This window comes from Microcaecilia unicolor, chromosome 4 (assembly GCF_901765095.1).
Source record: "Microcaecilia unicolor chromosome 4, aMicUni1.1, whole genome shotgun sequence".
NCBI lineage: Eukaryota > Metazoa > Chordata > Amphibia > Gymnophiona > Siphonopidae > Microcaecilia > Microcaecilia unicolor.
Window position 1 is genome coordinate 129,923,473 of NC_044034.1, and position 10,843 is coordinate 129,934,315.

Below are 10,843 nucleotides of genomic sequence, written 5' to 3' on the forward strand. Positions count from 1 at the left end.
GAGGAGTTACCAAGGGGTCACTCCGGACTGCAGCCGGCATATCAGCACTCCTAAGCGAGAGCCGAAAAATATCACAGGCCAGAGAAGGTCACGGTTCCATACTCGTACTCCAGGTCAGGAAGGCCCTTCCAACACTCCTGGATCTTGGTCACTGCCCCGGGAGGTCAAGTCCATGAACCATATAAAGAGGATTATGCAACTGAGGAAAATGGTAACGCCCATCATCAGGGGAGGGGCGATCTCCATAAAGGATCACCTGGACCAGGTTCACGCAGTCATAGTTGCCTTAGGAGTAGCAAGGTACGTGAATATCAATATGCTTGTACGTTTTCAGATGCCTGACAAGTCTTAGCCACCATGTCATAGTAAATGACATAGTAAAATAGTAAATGACGGCAGATAAAGACCTGAACGGTCCATCCAGTCTGCCCAACAAGATAAACTCATTTTACATGGTATTGATATTTTATACGTACACCTGAGTTTGATTTGTCCTTGCCATTCTTAGGGCACAGACTGTAGAAGCCTACCCAGCACTCTTCTTGTACTAAAATTTCTGAAGCTAACCCCGAAGCCCCTTAAATTTACACTCCAGCCCATCCATATCTATTCAGTTACGATCAGGGCATAGCTCTGATTTTGATTCCCAATTATCAGAGTTGACACCCAATGTCTGCTAAGATTCCGTAGATCCATTCCTTCTAAATAGGATTTCTTTGTGTTTATCCCACGTATGTTTGAATTCTGTTAAGGTTTTCATCTCCACCTCCTCCCGCGGGAGGGCATTCCGCGTAGCTACCACTCTTTCCATGAAAAAAAATACTTCCTGACATTACTCCTGAGTCCTCTAGTTCTACCGCCTTCCTGTCTCCGGAAAAGGTTTGTTTATGGATTAATACCTTTCAAATATTTGAATGTCTGTATCATGTCACCCGTTTCTCCTTTCCTCCAAGGTACACATGTTCAGGTCGGCAAGTCTCTCCTCGTACAGTTTGCAAAGCAAATCCCATACCATTTTTGTAGCTTTTCTTTGTATCACTTCCAGTCGTTTTACATCTTTAGCAAGATACAGCCTCCAAAACTGAACATAATACTCCAAGTGGGGCCTCAACGACTTGTAGAGGAGCATCAACACCTCTTTTCTTCTGCTGGTTATACCCCTCTCTATGCAGCCTAACATCCTTCTGGCAACAGCCATAGCCTTGTCACATTGTTTCTTCACCTTCATATCCTCTGACACCAACACCCCAAGGTCTCTCTCCTGAGTCGAGCTTACTAATCTCTCCCCTCCTATCCAGTAACTCTGTTTTGGGTTTCTGCACTTCTTGGCATTAAATTTTAACTTTATCAAATCCTCTGGGGTATACACACTTTTTAGTTTCTCAATACATTAGTATTAATACAATTCAGAAACCAGAAACTGTCATTACTTTAAAAAAAAATTTTTTATATATACTAAATGGTGCTCAGTAACTGGGTTGCCACTCGAACTGACTGGCAGTTCTGAATTTATGTCATACCCCATCAGCCATCATAGCACCAAAACCTCCTACCTCCCTTATATCTATTGAATAAAGTGATTCTGACTAAACTACCACATCTTAATCTACTACATCAACTGTACTCAATTAGATCACTTATCTTCTATAGAGATGGCTGTGGGTGCTGTGACGTTCGGCGGCAGCCCTGTGTGGTTCGTGAAAAAAGCTGCCGCCGAACATCATAGCACTCACAGCCATCTCTATAGAAGATAAGTGATCTAATTGAGTACAGTTGATGTAGTAGATTAAGATGTGGTAGTTTAGTCAGAATCACTTTATTCAATAGATATAAGGGAGGTAGGAGGCTTTAGTGCTATGATGGCTGATGGGGTATGACATAAATTCAGAACTGCCAGTCAGTTCGAGTGGCAACCCGGTTACTGAGCACCATTTAGAAAATATATATATATATTTTTTTTTTAAGTAATGGCAATGTCTGGTTTCTGGATTGTATTAATATTAAATTTTAACTGCCAAACTCTAGACCATTCTTCTAACTTTTGGAAATCCCTTCTCATTGATTCTACTCCCTCTAGGGTATCCACTCTATTGGCTATCTTCATGTCACCTGCAAAAAGGTAAGCCTTTCCTTCCAACCCTTCAGCAATATTGTGCATTATTATTGGAGAAGCATTTTTTAATGTTACATAAGAACATAAAAATAGCCATACTGGGTCAGATCAATGGTCCATCTAGTCCAGCATCATGCTTCTAGTAGTGGCCAAGCCAAGTCACAAGTACTTGGCAGAAACCTATTCCAGGGCAAGCAGTGGCGTCCCTATGTCTATCTCAATAACAGACTATGGACTTTTCCTCCAGGAACCTGTCCAAACCTTTTTTCTTTTTTTTTTTTTTTAAAGAAGCACAAACAACGAAGGTGACACAAAAGTTTAAAAAAAAACCCAAATGGTGTCACCTTACGAGAAGATGAATTTTTGGCAGCATTCGAACAGGCCTTGGTTAAACTTTATGGGCCATATAAAGAACCCTTCAAGACTCGTAGTGTGGCCTATAAGAAGAAATGTAAAAAAGTACTGTCATCCAAAAACTATGTGTCTGAGCTTAGATAGGCATATTATTACTTTGAGCCTAATCCCCAGGAGATGGAGGATGCAGAATTCAAGGCTCTGCTTCTGAGATAATTGATACCTGATCTGAAAACCTATTTGGTAGACAAGGATATGAGCCTCTCTCCATCTTGGTGAACCGTACCGAGAAGTTGTCTGGGACAAAGTCCAGGGGTACAACAGGATAGGAGAAAAATGGACCAACGGAAGAACAAACATCGCCAGTCCAGAGTTAGCTCAGTCCAGCACACTGGAGGCAGATGAGTCCCCTGTCCCTCCACAAAATAGGAAGACGTTTCCTGCCAGGCCAACTGCTAATAAGACAGAACAATCAAGATGGGTGGGAAAGTAATCTAAGAGTGGTAGATAAAGAGGGTTCTCTCAGGAATCCTCCACACAGCCAACTCCTAAATAGGTAAACCAGACACGGAATACCTGGAGAAGATGGGTTGCCTTGAATCCCTCCTTCTACACCTTCTGGAACAGAAGGACTCGAGACCGAAGCCACTTTTCATGGGGACGTGGAAGAAGTTTCCTAGGAAAACAAAGCAAGAAGTTTCTGGCTCTGCTCCCCCAGGCGTAAAGGCTGGTTCTTCTATGGAACTACAGAGCCAGTGACAAGTAAAACATGTGAACCACTAACTCCTGATGTGCCTGGTCATGAAACTGATCTGATGCCCACGTATATTCACTTGACAACGGGGGTAAAAATTTAACCCCCAGATTGGCCACCATGGATAAAGGCTCCTTATCTAGTCACCCAGTACTTCTTAGGTGCCCTTCGTCCAAAGGTATACCCTTTCTTTGTCACTGCAGGGGACCTTTTGGTATAAGGGGGTTGATCGATAAAGCGTTGGAAGTCACATTGATGACCGTAGACCTCCTTGAAGGCCTCTTTAGGGAGTCCCCATGGCCTACGTTTGTCTCCCTGTGATGCCTCTCTGGTGGCTTATAGTAATCAATCCACAGATGTCATGGGTCAGGTATGGGTCACTCTTCAGTTGGGTAAGATGAAAATCAAGCACCTAATCATTGTGACCAAGTATTCCAGAAGCGAATTGTTATTGGGCAATGAACTTTTAAGAAAGTTCCGACCTGTCCTGGATTATATTCAGGAGATAATGAGGGCTATTTCGTAAGGACAAGTAAAACATGTTAAAAGGAGCTAGTGGGTCTTGTCAGATTGAACGGATGAAGGAATTCGTCCGTATTGACTTCCAAAGGTCAGCTGACCCCTGTCTTCTGGAACTCAAACCAGAATCTGACACTAATCTGTCTGACCAGGGGAATGTGGTGAGGATGCCAAAAGAGGCAATATCTGTTGTGATGTTGATTCCAGATAGTATCTTGGTGAGGCTGAAAGAGTCTGGAAATGGACATAGTAGTAGCCAGGAAAGTCAGAGGTCTGAGTCATTCAGAAACAACCTGCACCCTTGGTAATCACCCATGTATCCTGAGTGAGATATTGAGGAATGGAGATACTTTACACATGGATGTGATACTAGGGAATTCCTGGCAGGTAATAGCTGGGTAGCATGTACTGAGTGATGTATCTCTTGTTGATACCACCTTCACTTGTCAACTCAAAGAGCAAGGGCTTGTTCGGCTTACAAAGCATCCACCCCAGGCCCTTCTTGTGCCTGGCTTGGGAGTTAAGCATGTCCTGGGGATTATCAGTACTCCCATGTGATTGGGGAACAAAGAATTAATGTATGACTGTTACGCTGTGTGAAACTTCCAATAGCCGTTCCTGCTGGGATCGGACTGTCATGTACGGCTGAGGGCACTAGTCGATCTCTTACACAATGTACTGTGGAGTAGACTGGAAAGTGATCCAGTTGGCCTGTCGGGGGCTCAGAGAACCCTCACATCCTGTCAAACTTTACCACAGGTGTGCAAGGTCAAGAGTGACCAAGTCATTCAATACCTGGAGGGGTGCAGGGCTTTCCCTTAAAACTCCATATTCGCCCAGCTTATCAAGTCCTTGATAAAATAGCTTTCTTTAACCCAAATGCCTGGTTTTGGGAACTGGGATTAACCACTTGTGCTTTGCCATGTCTGGAAACGAGTGAAACCCCTATTTATCTTCTGGTTATACAGCGAATGATACATACCTGTAGCAGGTGTTCTCCGAGGACAGCAGGCTGATTGTTCTCACGACTGGGTTGACGTCCACGGCAGCCCCCACCAACCGGAACAAAACTTCGCGGGCGGTCCCGCACACAGGGCACGCCCACCGCGCATGCGCGGCCGTCTTCCCGCCCGTGCGCGACCGTTCCCGCTCAGTTGAATGACAAGCAAAGGAATAAGTAAAACGCAACTCCAAAGGGGAGGAGGGAGGGTAGGTGAGAACAATCAGCCTGCTGTCCTCGGAGAACACCTGCTACAGGTATGTATCATTCGCTTTCTCCGAGGATAAGCAGGCTGCTTGTTCTCACGACTGGGGTATCCCTAGCTCTCAGGCTCACTCAAAACAAGAACCCAGGTCAATTTAACCTCGCAACGGCGAGGGCATAACAGAAATTGACCTACGAAGAACAACTAACTGAGAGTGCAGCCTGAACAGAACAAAATCGGGTCCTGGAGGGTGGAGTTGGATTCAAACCCCAAACAGATTCTGCAGCACCGACTGCCCGAACCGACTGTCGCGTCGGGTATCCTGCTGGAGGCAGTAATGTAATGTGAATGTGTGGACAGATGACCATGTCGCAGCCTTGCAAATCTCTTCAATAGTGGCTGACTTCAAGTGGGCTACTGACGCTGCCATGGCTCTAACACTATGAGACGTGACATGACCCTCAAGAGCCAGCCCAGCCTGGGCGTAAGTGAAGGAAATGCAATCTGCTAGCCAATTGGAGATGGTGCGTTTCCCGACAGCGACCCCTTTCCTATTGGAGTCAAAAGAAATAAACAATTGAGCGGACTGTCTGTGGGGCTGTGCCCGCTCCAGATAGAAGGCCAACGCTCGCTTGCAGTCCAATGTGTGCAACTGACATTCAGCAGGGCGGGTATGTGGTCTGGGAAAGAATGTTGGCAAGACAATTGACTGGTTAAGATGGAACTCCGACACCACCTTTGGCAGGAACTTAGGGTGAGTGCGTAGTACTACTCTGTTATGATGAAATTTGGTATAAGGAGCATGAGCTACCAGGGCTTGCAGTTCACTGACTCTACGAGCTGAAGTAACTGCCACCAAGAAAATGACCTTCCAGGTCAAGTACTTCAGATGGCAGGAATGCAGTGGCTCAAAAGGAGGTTTCATCAGCTGGGTGAGGACGACGTTGAGATCCCATGACACTGCAGGAGGCTTGACAGGGGGCCTTGACAAAAGCAAGCCTCTCATGAATCGAACGACTAAAGGCTCTCCAGAGATGGCTTTACCCTCTACACGATGATGGTACGCACTAATCGCACTAAGGTAATTCCTTACTGAGTTCGTCTTGAGACCAGACTCTGATAAGTGCAGAAGGTATTCAAGCAGGTTCTGTGCAGGACAAGAACGAGGTTCTAGGGCCTTGCTCTCACAACCAGGCGACAAACCTCCTCCACTTGAAAAAATAACTTTTTAATGAAATCCTTTCTAGAGGCCAGCAAGACACGGGAGACACCCTCAGACAGACCCAACGAAGCAAAGTCTACGCCCTCAACATCCAGGCCGTGAGAGCCAGAGACTGAAGGTTGGGGTGCAGAAGCGCTCCGTCGTTCTGCGAAATGAGAGTCGGAAAACACTCCAATCTCCACGGTTCTTCGGAGGACAACTCCAGAAGTAGAGGGAACCAAATCTGACGGGGCCAAAAATGCGCTATCAGAATCATGGTGCCGTGGTCTTGCTTGAGCTTCAGCAAGGTCTTCCCCACCAAAGGTATGGGAGGATAAGCATACAGGAGGCCGGTCCCCCAATGGAGGAGAAAGGCATCCGACGCCAGTCTGTCGTGTGCCTGTAGTCTGGAACAGAACAGAGGCAGCTTGTGGTTGGTCTGAGAGGCGAAAAGGTCCACCGAGGGAGTGCCCCACTCTCGGAAGATCTTGCGTACCACTCTGGAATGGAGCGACCACTCGTGCGGTTGCATGACTCTGCTCAGTCTGTCGGCCAGACTGCTGTTTACGCCTGCCAGGTATGTGGCCTGGAGAAGCATGCCAAACTGGCAAGCCCAACGCCACATCCCGATGGCTTCCTGACACAGGGGGCGAGATCCGGTGCCCCCCTGCTTGTTGATATAATACATAGCAACCTCATTGTCTGTCCGAATTTGGATGATTTGGTAGGACAGTCGATCTCTGAAGGCCTTCAGTGCATTCCAGACCGCGCGGAGCTCCAGGAGGTTGATCTGAAGATCTTGTTCCTGGAGAGACCACAGGCCCTGGGTGTGGAGCCCATCGACATGAGCTCCCCATCCCAGGCGAGATGCATCCGTCGTCAGCACCTTCGTGGGCTGCGGAATTTGGAATGGACGTCCCAGAGTCAAATTGGTCCGAAGTGTCCACCAGTGCAGCGAATTGCGGCAACTGACGGACAGGCAGATGACATCTTCTAGATTCCCGGTGGCTTGGCACCACTGGGAAGCTAGGGTCCATTGAGCAGATCTCATGTGAAGAAGAGCCATGGGAGTCACATGAACTGTAGAGGCCATATGACCCAGGAGTCTCAACATCTGCCGAGCTGTGACCTGCTGAGACGCTCTGGTCTGGGAAGCGAGGGACAGAAGGTTGTGCACCCTCGCTTCGGGAAGAAAGGCCTGAGCCGTCTGAGAATTCAGCAGCGCTCCTATGAATTCCAGAGATTGGACTGGCTGGAGATGGGACTTCGGGTAATTTATCACAAACCCCAGCAGCTCCAGAAGGTGGATAGTGCACCGCATGGACCGAAGAGTTCCTGCCTCTGAGGTGCTCTTCACCAGCCAATCGTCGAGATACGGGAACACGTGCACTCCCAGCTTGCGTAGATACGCCGCAACCACCACGAGACACTTCGTGAACACCCGTGGTGCAGAGGCGAGCCCAAAGGGCAGCACACAATACTGAAAATGCAGTGTTCCCAGACGGAATCGGAGATACTGTCTGTGAGCTGGCAGTAACGGGATGTGAGTGTAAGCGTCCTTTAAATCCAGGGAACATAGCCAATCGTCTTTCTGAATCATGGGTAGAAGGGTGACCAAGGAAAGCATCCTGAACTTCTCTTTGACCAGGTATTTGTTCAGGCCTCTCAGGTCTAGGATGGGGCGCATCCCCCCTGTTTTCTTTTCCACAAGGAAGTACCTGGAATAGAATCCCTGCCCTTCCTGCCCGGGAGGCACGGGCTCGACCGCATTGGTGCTGAGAAGGGCGGAGAGTTCCTCTGCAAGTACCTGCTTGTGCTGGGAGCTGAAGGATTGGGCTCCCGGTGGGCAATTTGGTGGAGTGGAGGCCAAATTCAGGGTGTATCCGCACCGCACTATTTGGAGAACACACTGGTCGGAGGTTATCAGAGGCCACCTTTGGTGAAAAACTTTCAACCTCCCTCCGACTGGCAGGTCGTCCGGTACGGACACTTTGATGGCGGCTATGTTCCCATGGATCCAGTCAAAAGCCCGTCCCCGGCTTTTGCTGTGGAGGTGCAGGGGGCTGCTTAGGCGCACGCTGTTGACGCTGTGCCTGAGGAGGCCTTCAGGTCGGCTGGGTGTACCTACGCTTGCTGTAGGCGTAGGGTGCAGCCTGCCGGGCCCGGGAAAAACGTCCTCCTGCAGAAGTGGATGCTGAAGGCGCCCGGTACGAGAGCTTGTCAAGAGCGGTTTCCCGCTGGTGTAGTTGGTCCACCAACTGCTCGACCTAACCGAAAATGTTATCCCCCCGGCAAGTGACATCCGCCAGCCGCTGCTGGGTGCGGTTGTCCAGGTCAGAGGCACGCAGCCATGAGAGTCTGCGCATCACTATACCTTGGGCCGCAGCTCGGGATGCCACATCACAGGTGTCATAGATACCCCTGGACAGGAACTTTCTGCACGCCTTCAGCTGCCTGACCACCTCCTGAAAAAAGGCCTGGACTGCTCCGGAGGGAGCTTGTCGACCAGGTCCGCAAGTTGCCTCACATTGTTCCGCATGTGAATGCTCGTATAGAGCTGTTATGACTGGATGCAGGTCACGAGCATGGAAGATTGGTAGGCCTTCCTCCCAAATGAGTCCAGAGTGCGAGACTCCCGCCCCGGAGGCGCTGAAGCGGTATCCCTCGAACTCCGTGCTCTCTTGAGAGCAGAATCCACGACCGCAGAGTCATGAGGCAATTGGGGCCGCATCAACTCTGGGTCAGAGTGGATCCTGTATTGGGACTCCGCTTTCTTGGGGATGGTGGGGTTAGATAATGGCTTCAGCCAGTTCCGAAGCAGTGTCTCTTTGAGGACATTGTGCAACGGCACCGTGGAAGACTCTCTAGGTGGTGATGGATAGTCGAGGACCTCGAGCATCTCAGCCCTCGGCTCATCCACAGAGACCACGGGAAAGGGAATGCAAATAGACATATCCCTGACGAAGGAGGCAAAAGAGGGGCTCCTCAGGGGGCGAGAGTTTCCTCTCCGGCAAAGGAGTGGGGTTGGAGGGAAGGCCCACAGACTCCTCTGAGGAGAAATATCTGGGGTCCTCCTCCTCCCCCCACGAGGCCTCTTCCTCGGTGTCGGACATGAGCTCCTGCAGCTCAGACCTCAACCAGGCCCGTCTCGACTGCGAGGAACCATGTCCCCGATGATGGCGTCAAGCAGTGGACTCCCGCGCCGGCGGGGATGAAGCTCCCTCCATCGACGTCGACGGAGACTCCACCTGCGTGGCGGTTGACACCGGTGCCGCAAGCGGCGTCGGCGTCGGAGGCCGCAGCATCGAGCTGGAGCACACCGGCGCCTCCATCAACGGCGCCAGTGCTGGCAGAGCCTGGCGCATCAGCCCTTCCAGAATCCCCAGAAGGATGGCTCGGAGGCACTCGTCAAGGCCCGCTGTCGGGAAAGGCAGGGGGGCCGGTGTAGGTGTCGGAAGCTGCTTGGGTCCAGGAGACGGTACCGAAGCACCCGCGGACTGACGCAGCGACACCTCTTCAACCGAGGGGGAATGCTCCTCTCGGCACTGCCGCTTCCTCGGCGTCAAGTCATCCCTCGAGGTGCCGGAGCTGGCAGTCCCGTGCGCCGTGGGTGACCGATGACGGTGCTTCTTGGTTTTCTTTCGGTGCCCGTCATCGGTGCTTGGCGGTAGAGACGAAGAGGAGGAAGAACCCCCCTCCCCGGCCTCGAGGAATCGGGTCTGATAGGGTTCGGTCCCGATGGCCCTGGGTAGAGGGAGTGGCCGGAGCCGATTGCAGGCCGGCGGGCCAACGGTACCTGTACTCCTGTGGTCGGTGCCATCGTCGGTGCCGATTTCGTCGACATCAGTACCGGTACCGAAGATCCAGCCGTCGACACCGATGCCGTCGAGGTCAATGTCGAGGGGCCGGCGCAAGTTCCGAAAAGACGGTCCCGAAGAACTTGCCTCGCCACCTGTGTCCGCTTCCGTAAGCCGAGACACAAGGTGCACGTCTTGGTATTATGCTCCGGCCCGAGGCACTGGAGACACCAAGTGTGGGTATCGGTCTGCGAGATCTGCCGGCCGCACTGACCACACTTCTTGAATCCGCTCGGGACCTTCGAGGACATTGACGGAAAAATCGCGTCGGCGAAGTCAAAGTCGTCGATGGTGGCGGTGAAAAGCACACCCAAAAAAGAAACGACCGCGCGGGCCACAAGGCCGCAACGAAGCGCCCTCGCGACTAAAAATGACGAGGGGACCTTCTCTCTTTTTTTTAACACAATTGAAAAAGAAAAGAAATACGCAAACGCGTACGAAGGAGAAAAAGCTCGCGGCTAGGCCGCGATCCGGTTTCCGGGGCTGACAGAGAGAGACGGCAACACGTCTCTCTCCAGCGCGGAATAGAAAAAAACTGAGCAGGAACGGTCGCGCACGGGCGGAAAGACGGCTGCGCATGCGCGGTGGGCGTGCCCTGCGTGCGGGACCGCCCGCGAAGTTTTGTTCCGGATGGTGGGGGCTGCCGTGGACGTCAACACAGTCGTGAGAACAAGCAGCCTGCTTGTCCTCGGAGAAACCTTCTACCCAAAACGGTCACCATCCGTAAGGAGGAGGCCCTTAGGCTTCCTAGTTGGAGACTCCTTTCCAGGAGATGAAGTTAGTTCGCCCATTATTAGCCCTGCGCCTAGGACCTGGGATTGCTACCTTGGGGGGGGGGGG